This window comes from Rhineura floridana, chromosome 16 (assembly GCF_030035675.1).
Source record: "Rhineura floridana isolate rRhiFlo1 chromosome 16, rRhiFlo1.hap2, whole genome shotgun sequence".
Lineage (NCBI taxonomy): Eukaryota > Metazoa > Chordata > Lepidosauria > Squamata > Rhineuridae > Rhineura > Rhineura floridana.
The window spans coordinates 13307143-13319271 of NC_084495.1; positions in this window are offsets into that span (position 1 = coordinate 13307143).

A 12129-nucleotide genomic window follows, 5' to 3' on the forward strand; every position below is an offset into this window, starting at 1 on the left:
ACTGAGCCATGCGTCTTGGACCAGAACAGGAAATGAACTGGGCTCTGCAAGCCAGAAACGCCTAACTACTTCCTCAAAGCTGCAAGCTTCAGTGCATTTCCTGTCCTTGGACACCAGATGGCAGACTAATACCCACGTGATGGACTGGCATCCAGGGAAAATGACTGTTAAATCACTCTGGCAAATTAGCTCTGTGAGGGGAATAGGGGTCTCCTAACAACTCTCAGCACCCTTCACAAATGACACTTCCCATGATTCTTTGGGGGAAGCTATGACTGTTTAAAGTGGAATAAAAGTGGAATAAATGTCTTGTGTGAACGTGGCCTCAGTTTCAGTTTCTCATGTTTCCAATCTTAAATTCTGTTTGCCATACACATCCGTTTACAATGCTTTGTTTAAAAGTCTACACGAAAATGCACACACGTATTCAAATGCATTTCCCCTAATATGCACATTGTACACATTTTTATACACATTTTTCGATGCATTGTTGCTTGATATATACTCATGTTTGCAAGCAATTTTGTGTAATGGAATGCATTTTTGTATAGTATTTTCACTAGTATACCCTTTCTGTGCACACTTTCCCCAAATATACACTTGTTCGTACCTTTGTTGCTGTTATTGGGCAATTGCATCACAACATTCGGAGAAATGTGAATTCCAAATAATAGCTGTGTTTCAGTCCATGTGTTGGTTTGGGAAGTACAATCCAAGCAAATTCCCTCTTCCATCTGTAGTTTGAATGCAGATTAAGCATTCAAACATTGCGATACGTTGTTCTTACATAGGATTGTATTCAACTATGTTAGAGTAGATCCATTGAAATTAAGGGACCTAAATTATGCCCATTCATTTCAATGGGTCTCCCCCAGAGGGGGCTGGTTCATTAGGGCTACTGGGGCACTTCACCATCCTCAGTCTGCTCTCAGCCAGCCCTCACTTCCCTACCTACTTACTTAAAACCAGATCAGGGAGGTAGCACAGCCTGAAATTCTTCACCTTTATCTCATTGTTGGCCTTATAGAACTCAGCAGGGCGAAGGATGAAGACAAAGCTAGAATTGGTTGGCTCTGCTTCTCATTGGCACTGGTTACACCTGCTGTTGGGCCCTCTGCCTTCTACCCCACCAGCTCCAATGGGCACCAGCCACCACTGGTCTTCTCTGAGTATGACTAACTTTGGATACAATCCATAGCATTATTTTTTTTTGTCACACATGGAGAGCATGGATTTCAAATGGTAAACCAGGGCACATTTTAAAATCACAGCTACAAAACGGTAGAGCTGGGATTTTTCAGAGGTGACACAGAACTTGTGAGCTCAACCTACATTTTATTTCATGACCATCTCTGGCTTTTCAATGAGTATCTCCCAAAGCACAGATTGCTCAAAGGCCACAAGCAATGAAAGCTCTTAGGAATATGACAACTCCTAATTGTTCCCAGTAGGGTGGACCAGAGAAGAGGCACAAATCACACTTAAGATGGTTTTGGGTTTTGTTTATCTGCTTCTCTGTTTCCATGCACCTGGTTCTCTTTAGCCAGTGTCTACCAAACTCAACTCAGAAATGTGGTCCATTGTATGGAGTTCTGGATGTGAAACACATGCAACATGGCACTTTAAATTCCTACGTAGCCAGGGAGCTCAGGGGGTGACTGTCATCAATAAACCCTGCCAAAAAACGTTTTACTGGAAATACTGTCTCTCAGTATGAGGAGCTAACTGCATGCAACATTAGTGACGTGGTTAACAATAACACCATGCGTTTTGAAAAGTGAAACACCAGGAACGGTGTGTATCCCTCTGCGTGTGAGATTGTTATTAAGATTGCAGTGAAGGGAAGGATTCCACCGGCACCAACTGAAGTATTTTTCTTAATGCAAATTGGGGCATGGGACAGAGATTTCACTGAGATTATAGGCTTAAACCTGCCCTCCTCAGATGCTGCAGTCTTGATAATATTCCTCTAGGGATTGGCGAATCTGTCAGTTTCAGTTTTTCTGTTATTCATTCCCCCCCCCCAATCTATATCCTTTACTTGGCTGGAGAATTGCACTGCACAATCTGGAGGAGTGCGGATTTCAAAGTTTACACATTGTTTCAGAAAGTGTAGCTTAAGAAAGTTTGCCTTTATATGCAAATGGAATTGAATTCTCCCCCTTCCTATGCCTGGTATTTTGTTTGTTTTGAAAAATGATTGCTAATCATGATGTTGAGAGCCAGTGTGGTGTAGTGGTTAGAGTGTTGGACTACAACCTGGGAGACCAGGGTTCGAATCCCCACACAGCCATGAAGCTCACTGGGTGACCTGGGGCCAGTCACTGCCCCTCAGCCTCAGAGGAAGGCAATGGTAAACCACCACTGAATACCATTTACCATGAAAACCCTATTCATAGGGTCGCCATAAGTCGGGTCAACTTGAAGGCAGTACATTTACATTTAATCATGACGTTAAGGTCACATGTATTTGGAGAGAAATGTTTTACATTAGGAATGGAGGGACCTGTCGGGTTCAGTTCTCTCAGTTTTTCATTTTTCCAGTCTTAAATTCAATCCTCCACACTTCTGCAGCAAGTTGTGACTTTCTTATTTTTTAATCCTCATGAAAATTCTCCAGCATTTTAGTACAAATTTCTCCTAATAAACACATTTTTGTATGCAGTTTTGATTAATGTACACACTTTTATAAGCAATTTATCTTAATATAATGCATTTGTACATGCTATTTTTTGAATATAATCATTTTAATGCACATTTCCTCCTAATATATGCATTTTTATCAGCATTATTTGGTTGGTGAACTGCATCACAAAAACTGGATAAGTTCAAATTTCAGAGGATGGCTGTGTTTTGGTTCTAATGTTGGTTTGGGAAGTGCAAATTTGATAGATTCAGCTTTAAAGGCAAACTGAATCAAATTTCTCCCCCATTCCTACTTCGCATGCAGGTTCACTTTCTGACAGCTCCACTTAAATGTTATGAAGGCTGCTGCAGATCCCTTTCTGTCTGAAACTTTGAACAACTAAGACCAGTTGGAGTAGGCAGGCCAGGACTAAATGATCCTGTGATTTGACGCAGTTTAAGATTGCTTTATGGGTTGACATTGGGATGCACACAGTTCTTACATTGTTTTAATCTGATGTTAACTACTTTGGAGATCATTTGATCAAAAGCTGGGGTGAAAAATGTAATGAAAACCTTTCAGATAAAGAAATCCACAACGCAACCTAATGTGCAAAGCGTCGTGCACAACGTATTCTCACAGTTCTCCTTTTGGAGCTGGCATTCAGGTATTGGACAGAAGATTGCATTCAATACTAGTCTTACTCTGAGCAGACCAACTGAAATTAATGCACATGACTACCTTAGGTCCATTAATTTCAATGTGTCTACTCAGAGTAAAATTTAGTTGGTGACAACCCTATGATTTTATCAGTCTCTACTACAGGAAGAGTGAAAGCGATGGGGAACCTGATTGCTCAGTACAGGGAAAGAAGAAAAAGATCATGCAAAACATGGTAATGTGAATTGGCTGGAAACTGAAGGCACCTTGTGGGGGCAGTGGTGCAGTCAGTAGTTTTAGACTCTAGATTTAATGATCATAGGGTGGGTGGGTGGGGGCTCTTTAGGTGGAAATGTGTATCACTTCACTTACTTTAAATGGTCTGATGGGCTCCTCCTCACTTTAGATCGTAATGTGTATTGCTTCACTGGCTCCAAATGGTCTTGTGGGGGCCCCTCTCTATAGATGGTAATATGCATTACTCCACTTGCCTTAAAAAGTGGTAGGTCAGCCCTGCTTCATTTGAGGGCCCTCCTGCTTATTCAGGGCTTCTTCTCCAAAGCCCTGTCCTGATGGCACCACTGTAGAGGGGCAGGGATTCTCTTTGGGAATCTGATGCAGGCAAGCAGATCTGCTTTTTTCCTTTAGTTGCGCTCTTTGTATATTTGTAAGCAGTGGCAACTGGTGTCTCCATGTCAGTGAGGCAGTGGAATCTGCTCCAGGTTTTAACTTTCTAGGAGCTGCCCAAAGTGCTTCAGCTACACTTGCCGGCACCACCATTCCCCCCAGCCCCACTGCCTATGCTAAAGCTGGCAAATCTGAAGGGGTGGTTGGGGGGAGGCTTAATTTACTCACACAGCACTGGGGTAGGCAGAGCTCAGCTTGCTGATTACTTCCTCTCCAAGGCATCAGATCAATCACTCAGTGAGCAGAGAGGAGGCAATGCCCCAGGCACCTGATCTGCTGTGTGCCTCTGTGTACATGTGTGAGATGGCAAGAGGGTCACACGCACTTGCTGCCAGGTGGCAAAGGGTCAGCCAAAAGTAAACACTGTTCTTTTGTGAGCACTGACCTCAGTAGGGGCCAGACAAGGTTACCCTGGACAGCTCTGTGCAGAGCCCTGTGGAGACTTCATGAGAGCAGAGTTCAGATGTTGCTTCAGCAGTACTCAGACTGAGCCTTAAATAATTGCTGCAACTCTGTCTCAATAGTTACATTTGTCTTTGCTGAGATGAGCCTTTTTCACTTTAAGGGGCCCCTTCTGTGTTAGCAAACATTGACTCTAATGGAGCAGGGGAGACTGGTTGTCCTAAGGCAGGGATGGAGAACCTGTGGCTCTCCAGATGTTGTTGGATTACAACTTCCATCATCCATGACCATTGGCCTTGCCTACAAGGGCTTCTGGGATTTGAAGTAAAAAAATATCTAGAGGGCCACTAGTTCCCCATCCCTGCACTATGACCTTTGACATGGAATCCTCTGCTAGAGGAGGGCAATGTGACATCCTTAGGCTGGAATGGTACTGGCACCATGGGCTCTTCTTGCAGAATTACATCTGGTTGGTTAGGTGCTTCCGGGGCTGGCCCTAAGGGCAATTTCCTTCCCCATGTTGAATCTTTGGCCTTGTCTACCTTGACTGGCAGCAGCTCTCCAGGATTTCAGACAGAGGACCTTCCCAGACCTCCATGGATATGCCGGGGATTGAACCTGGAACCTTCTGCATGCAAGGCATATTCTCTACCACTGAGCTTTGGCTGTTCCCCAACAGTGGGTTTCCATTTACGTATGCCCCCAATGCATGGATGGCAAGGGGTTGGTGGGGGACCTGATGGAGGCATGGCCAACAGGCTCTGCTCTTTCTTAGCACATGATTATAACTGCATGGAGGGGAATGCCTCTAAATGGTTGGTATGTTGTTTCAAACAAGAATCTTACATTTCATTGGGTGTGGTTTTTTTCTTTCAAATTCTTCAACAATGAAGAGATGAGAAGGGAGGTGAACAAAGAAAAATCAGAAGCAGAAGGAGAGAGGCCTATGATTGGAAAGAACAAACTGTGGGTCATCTGGCTTGTTTACATGTTACCCTGAACACATACAAGGCGAAACAGTGTATAACTGTTGATTTGTACACCTCGGCTGCTATGTACGCTACAGATACCCACACTGTATACTTGGTAGACACTACATGGGAAATAACTGTACAAATGTACAGCTCAGCTATTTGTGTCTGCAGGCACACCGATTGTGTGCTTGTTGAATGTAACATGTGAAACCAAACACCCCTAATATCCAGAGGGGGGGGGAAGAATCAAAACAGTAGAGCAAGGACAGGAAATCTATGGGGCCCTCTAGATTTTATTGGCTACCAACTCCTTTCATCCCCATGTAGAATGGCCAGTGGTCAGGGATGATGGGAGCTGTAGTTCAACAACATCCGGAGGGCCACAGGTGCTAGAGGCATGAAAGTACTATAGCTTCTCTTTTGAGTCCGCCCAGAAACTTGACCTGCTCACCTTTTTTCTGGGTTGCATCTAGTACATAATAATCTCAAATCTTGTAGAAGAATTGGTTCTTTAAGTACAGGGCAGCAAATGCTGAATTGTTAAGGCATCTTATATTATTATATGTTTCTTTTCGTCTTCTCCCAAGTTAGACATCAAACAACAAAGAGTCCCATCCAACACTTCGCAGCTCCCTGTAATTACAGCAGTGATAATGAGAATGATGGATATCTAATTAAAATCTGCAGGAACTGCAGGCTAGGAGGAATGTGAATGGAACAATCTCTCCAAACTGCAATTTTCTCTTATGTTCAGCCACTTTCTTCAAATATATTTGAGAGCTTCTTCCTCTCCCCACCCCATGATTTTTTTTTTTTTTTTTGCCACGGCAGCATTTTTCTCCTGCCTGCTATAATGAGGCTCCTCTGTAGGTCAAAGCTAATTTCAACCGACATCTTATGGAACACAGAAAAGATTTTGCTTCAAGATGAAAGAGTGCAAGGTTAGGGTAGGTTTCTTTTCCTCATTCAGACTGAGAAATATTGGCTTGGAATGCCTTGCATTTGTTTCTGCTATGATTTTTTTTTAATTTAGCAACAAAACGAACAAACACAAGTTATTCCGCAAGCTTGCTTTTTTTTTTTTTTAGGGACTTAGTAAAATTTAGCAGCAAGATTCGAGGGTGATTAATGCACATCAGTTTCTACAGACGCAAAGGAATGTTGCAGTTAGGGAAGGACAATGCAGTCTGTGTCACTTTCACAAGTATTCATTTTTTAAAAATAAATGGGCTGTATTCAACCTCACCTGAGTTGACTTCCATTTGTGCAATGGAACCCTTTCCCTCTACTTCCACTGGTGGGCAAGAGTATAACCAGGAGGCACGGTTTTTTTTCAATAGCCACAGATGTGAGCATCCCTGTATGGGGACCCTCAAAGCTGTTACAGGAACACAGGAAGCTGCCTTCTTTTGAGTCAGACCCTTGGTCTATCCAGCTCAATATTGTCTACAATGATTGGCAGTGGCTCTCCAGGTTTTCAGCTCAGTATTGTCTACCAGGAGAGGCTGGGGATTGAACCTAGGACCTTCTGCTTGCAAGGCAGATATTCTGTCACCAAGCTACGGGCCTTTCCCAATGGCAGTTGGCAGTAGTGGGATTCAAATCCCCAGTCCTGAACAGACTGGAGTCTTAATCCAGCACCTTAGACCGCTTAGCCATGTTACCTCCCTTGTGGTGTCCTCATTCCTCCCAAATGGGTGAGAAAGGCACACTTGGGTTGTATCCAACTAAAGGAAACTCTGAGTAGACCCACTGAAATTAATGGAACAAAGCTAATCCAAGTTCTGGAGAAGTAGCATTTATCACTCATGTACTTGGCCTTTCACTCCTTGGTTTGTGCCAAAGGGATGGATGAGAAGCACAGAAAGCAATTGGTATGGAGCTGAGTCCTCTAATTTCCAGATTGATGCCACCATTTTCATGAAGCTGTGAGGACATGCTTCAATATAGGCAGAAGGCTACAAAAGTCAGCAGAGCTGCAGTCTTCTGCTTGCCACTGGATTGTGGCAGCAAGCAGTAGTACCAGCAGCCACTGTTATTGGAGGAGATGGAGACCTCTCTCTTTTGGTCCCACTGTCTGTTGGCAGAAAAGCAGTACACAAGCAAAATATTCTGCTGGAAGCACCAGAACTCTCTTCTCCAGGGCTCACAATGGATGGACAACCAATGCCTGGAATGGCCTGGAAACCCATAAAAACATGGCATCTCCTATGTAGTCATGCTCCCTGGGAAGCTTAACTGTATTCCTTGTACATGATGTCTTGTCTTAGAATCATTTGATGAGAAGAATGAAATTAAACTAAGTTTTTATTGGTGGGTTCATTTTATGATGGGTTCCACTACCATTGTGATTCCTCTATGGGATGGATTTTTGTACCTTATTTAAAGCACGGTGACTGTGAAGTCTATCAGAGCCCATTTGGACAATCCCGTTCCACTGAATCTCCATCACTGTGGACTGCCTCACACATGCCAGACCACCACCTGTCTGTCTGAATGGGATATAACAGATCTAACAACACACATTCACTTATGATGAGCATGAATGTGAATGGGAAGATCAAGGGGGCCTTTTTCCATGCTCAAACCCATAATAATCAGAAACAGAAGTAAGTATCCAGCTTCTTTATTACATATTTTAAGAGCTCTTTCAGAACATTTTTCCAAATATGAATGCTATTTACACAGCTTTCCACAATAATATTCGTGCCTTCCTGCTAAGCAGCTAATTACAAAAGCCTCCCTATGACAATGCACAGCAATTCACATTTCTATTAAAGGAGGCTGCTTGCCAACTCTGAAGCCCAGGAGCGTGATGTTCATATTTAATTGAGGTTCTTGTGAGTGATGACCTATGCACCTTCTCGAGCCACTGGTCAGAAAAGCAGATGGTTCCCAGCACTCACCATCTATCTCCATTGAATATTCATGCTGATTTCTTCTGCTTGAGGAACAAGCCTTTTGAAACTGAGCAGTCATAAAAAAAAGAGGGAGATCATCTGCTGGATGCATCAATAAGGCTATAATTTGCATGAGAGAAGTTCCAAATAGATGTTGATGTGAATATGTTCCCACACACACAATGGAGAAGCTCTCTCTCTCTCTGTGTGTGTATGTGTGTGTGTGTGTGTGTGTGTGTGAGAGAGAGAGAGAGAGAGAGAGAGAGAGGGAGGGTGGGAGGGAGAGGGAGAGAGGACACAGACATACTCTTATTCAGGAATGGAAAATATTTCCTAGCAGAACTGAGCTGAATTTTGTGGCTTTTAATTCCAAACTTCGCATATTCATTGAGGGAGAGCTTCTTCTTCTTCTTTTTGTCAATTGCATACATTCCTTTGCTTAGTCCAGGGCACTAATCACAGCTCCAATGGAGCGGTGGAGGCTGCAATATACCCCACCAGCTGAAAAAGTTTTGGGGAAGTAGCCGAGGGACACAGCTGAAGGGATACTCCCAAGTACTTTGGGGGCTGTGAAATCCCTCAGCTTATCAGATCAAGCACTCCCTGACCTGACTGGGAAGCTCTCTGACCATTTCTAGGGCGGTATAACCATTTCACCTGAATCCTGAATACCAAAGTGAGGCAGGTGCATTCGGACCAAAGCGAGGCCTCTATAGAATGAGGTCCCTGAAGGGATCCAAAGTGAAGTGCATCCCCGTAAGCTATTCAGAGATACTCAAAATTTTAAAAATGTGATCTAAGCCAGATGGCTCATCTCCAAAGTGACAAGGATGTTAACCTCACCAATCAAGAAAACACCAGGCTGGCCACAGTAGGAGGGAAGGCGGAGAGCTGCAGTTTGCTCTTTGAGAGATCTATCTTCCAGTCCAGGGCTAGACTCTCACCCAACACACTCCAGTCAGAGTGCTTGGAAGGAGGGATTTTGATTCTATAGAACCATTTCCCTAGTGCCTCCCCCCCTCACTCTTTGGCTAGTTCGTGGAATTTTACCCAAGAGTCTGTTGGTGGCATTTTGATGCAGCTTGTCTCTTCTTGATTTTGGATCGGCTTTTCTCTTATATAATTGTTTTTGCATCTCTTGGCTGTGTCTTAGTTACTTATTCTATTAAACTTCAGTGAGAATGGTTACCCAGGCAGTGTCACACCCCCTCCCCCCCAATTTTGGCCATAGTGTTTTGTTAGTTATGGACATTTTGAAATGAAATGAAATAAAACAGAACAGAAGAAAACACTCCTGGATCTGCCTGAAATTTTGCAGGGTTAATCTCCTCGTGGGGAGCTGCCATGCCTGCAGGCTTCATGCATCCGTATGAAAAGTGCAATGGCCATTTTAGTTTCCCAATGCAAGTCAATGGGAGGACTGAAGTTTCACTTTTCCAAATATTGCTTTGGATTTGGGGGCTGAAGCAACCTCCACTGAAGCAATCCAAAGTGAATAGGGGGTCTATACAAAGCACCAAAGAGGGTCCTGAAATGAAGTGGGAGGGGGGGAGGTTGCATAGCCCTATCTGTTTTTATTAACTCTTTAAAACATTGGTGGGGAGCCTCAGGACCAGAGGCCAAAGGCAGCCCTCCAGGCCCTTCTGTCTGCCCCTCAGAACTCATCCCTTGCCAGGCTGACTCCTCAGGCCACACTCCTCACCATCGTACTCTGCTGTGTTTAGCTGGAATGAGTCCTTGAATTGTGATAATGCCTCTTGCTTGCCTAGATGGAGGTGTGTATGTGCGTGTGTCAAAAAGTCAAGTGGAAGCTTCAGTGACCAGTGGGGGGAAGGGGGTCTGGCAACCCATGTGGGGAAGGGGGACCTTTGGTGACCTGTGGGGAGGAGGGGGGACCTTTGGCAACCTATGTAGGGGATATCTTTGGCGACCTGGGGAGGGGGAACTTTGGTGACACATGGGGGACGGGGGCATACTTACATCTCCAGTCAATCACTGCACTCTGCAGATGAGGGCCTCCTGCAGATACCATCCTTATCAGGAGGTTCATTCTGCATGACCATTGCCCTCCAGGGCCAGGATAGCTGGCTCAACCTTCTGGCTCCTCAACAGGCTGCAGTTCTCTAGGTGCAGGAACACGAACAGGTACAGTAAAGAAGTGCTGGGGAGGCTAAAGATGGTATTCACCTCCCAGCCTGGAATAGTCCTGTTACTGCTGCCTGCCACCTATTACTACAACACCTATAACATCACTACTACTACACTGCTACTCCAATGATGCTAACACCACTACAGTATCAATCCCTCTTCCCAGGGAACTCTGGGAATTGTAGCTCTGTGAGGGGGACAGGGTCTCCTAACATCTCTCAGCACCCTTCACAAACTACAGTTGCCAGGATTCTCTGGGGGAACCCTTGACTGTTTAAAGTGTTATCATAATGCTTTAATTGTATCTTGCGGATGTATTGAGTAGAAATGGGGATGGCGATGGGAACTGGGAGTCACTTATGCTTCCGCTTTCTATATTTCCATGTAATATATAAACTGGTTCTGATACCTTCTGGATTCAACAAACCAATCTCAGCTAAGCCCATGAGAAGGTAAGATGGCCTGACCTGAGGTTGTTTAACACAGTCGAAGAAATAAAATTTAAAAATTGAGCTGGCTAGGCTCCCTAGTTTCTTCTTTTTAAAATTACCTGCATAAGCATTCTGTATTTTCCATGATAAGAGTTTCTTGTCCCCAGTTCTCTTTCTCATGTTAAATACCATTGATAAAAGGCATCCATCTACATCTTTATAAGCTAAATAAGCTTTTGCAATCTTTGCTCACATGTAAATCTTGCTATATCCACAGTCACCTTTGGCACTCTTATTTAATCCTTTTCCATTTCAATTTGCTCACTTCCATATTCCATTACTGGCCTTTGATACAAATGACCACTTTGACTGAGCAGAATTAAATAGAATGGTGAGAGGTTTATGATATTGGTTTCCACTTGATTTGGATTACAACTTTCTCCCTAACAGTTGGGAACGGTTGATAACTATGTTTATGATCATGCTATTTTTTTTATTTCTGATCATTAACAATTTACATTTGCAGTCATTAAAAATAAATTGGTGTAATTGACACTAGTGACATTTTAAGTGATGTTTTATTTTAAAACAATTTGTAACGTGGCGGTGAAACATATTTTTGCTTATTTCATTGGGAAAACTGCCTGTTTCTTGCTAGTAATTGCCTTTTGCTTTAGGAGACCAGAAATAAAGAGGCAAGGCACAAGATATGGGTTTTAACTAGGGCCACCTTTATTAATGACAACTCAAGAACTTAAGAACATATGAATTTAAGAACTTATAAACTTCTAAACCTCAAAAGTGATCCATACCCTGCCCCACAGGCTATACAGCCCAGTGTGGAAATGTCCAGCATCACTGACCACCTGAAAAGTGCCTCAGGGTACTTACCATTTGTTTACCTCTTCCCTTTCCTGACCACACCTGCCAAGTGACCAAAATCCAATCAACTTAATTACCCAGCACCCACTGCTAATTGCACTATAGTGTGGAAAAAATCCCTTTTGCCAGCCAAACACAGAAGCACATCAAAAATTCCTACTTGGCCCCAAATCTGGTGACCAGCTAATCTCACACTGCACACCAGGAGGGCCGGCTGGGTGCCACATTGTCTGAAGAGGAAGGAAGAGGAGGTGGGCAGGAAGGATCTTATACAACTTCCACCCACTCCTCCCTTTTCAGAGCCAGATGGGGGAATGATATTCTCTTAGGGGAGAAAAAAATCAGCACTGGCAGATGCTTCCGTGTACAGGGAATTTTTTACAAAAAGTTATTTGAGCACAAGGTGGTGGCTGGTGATT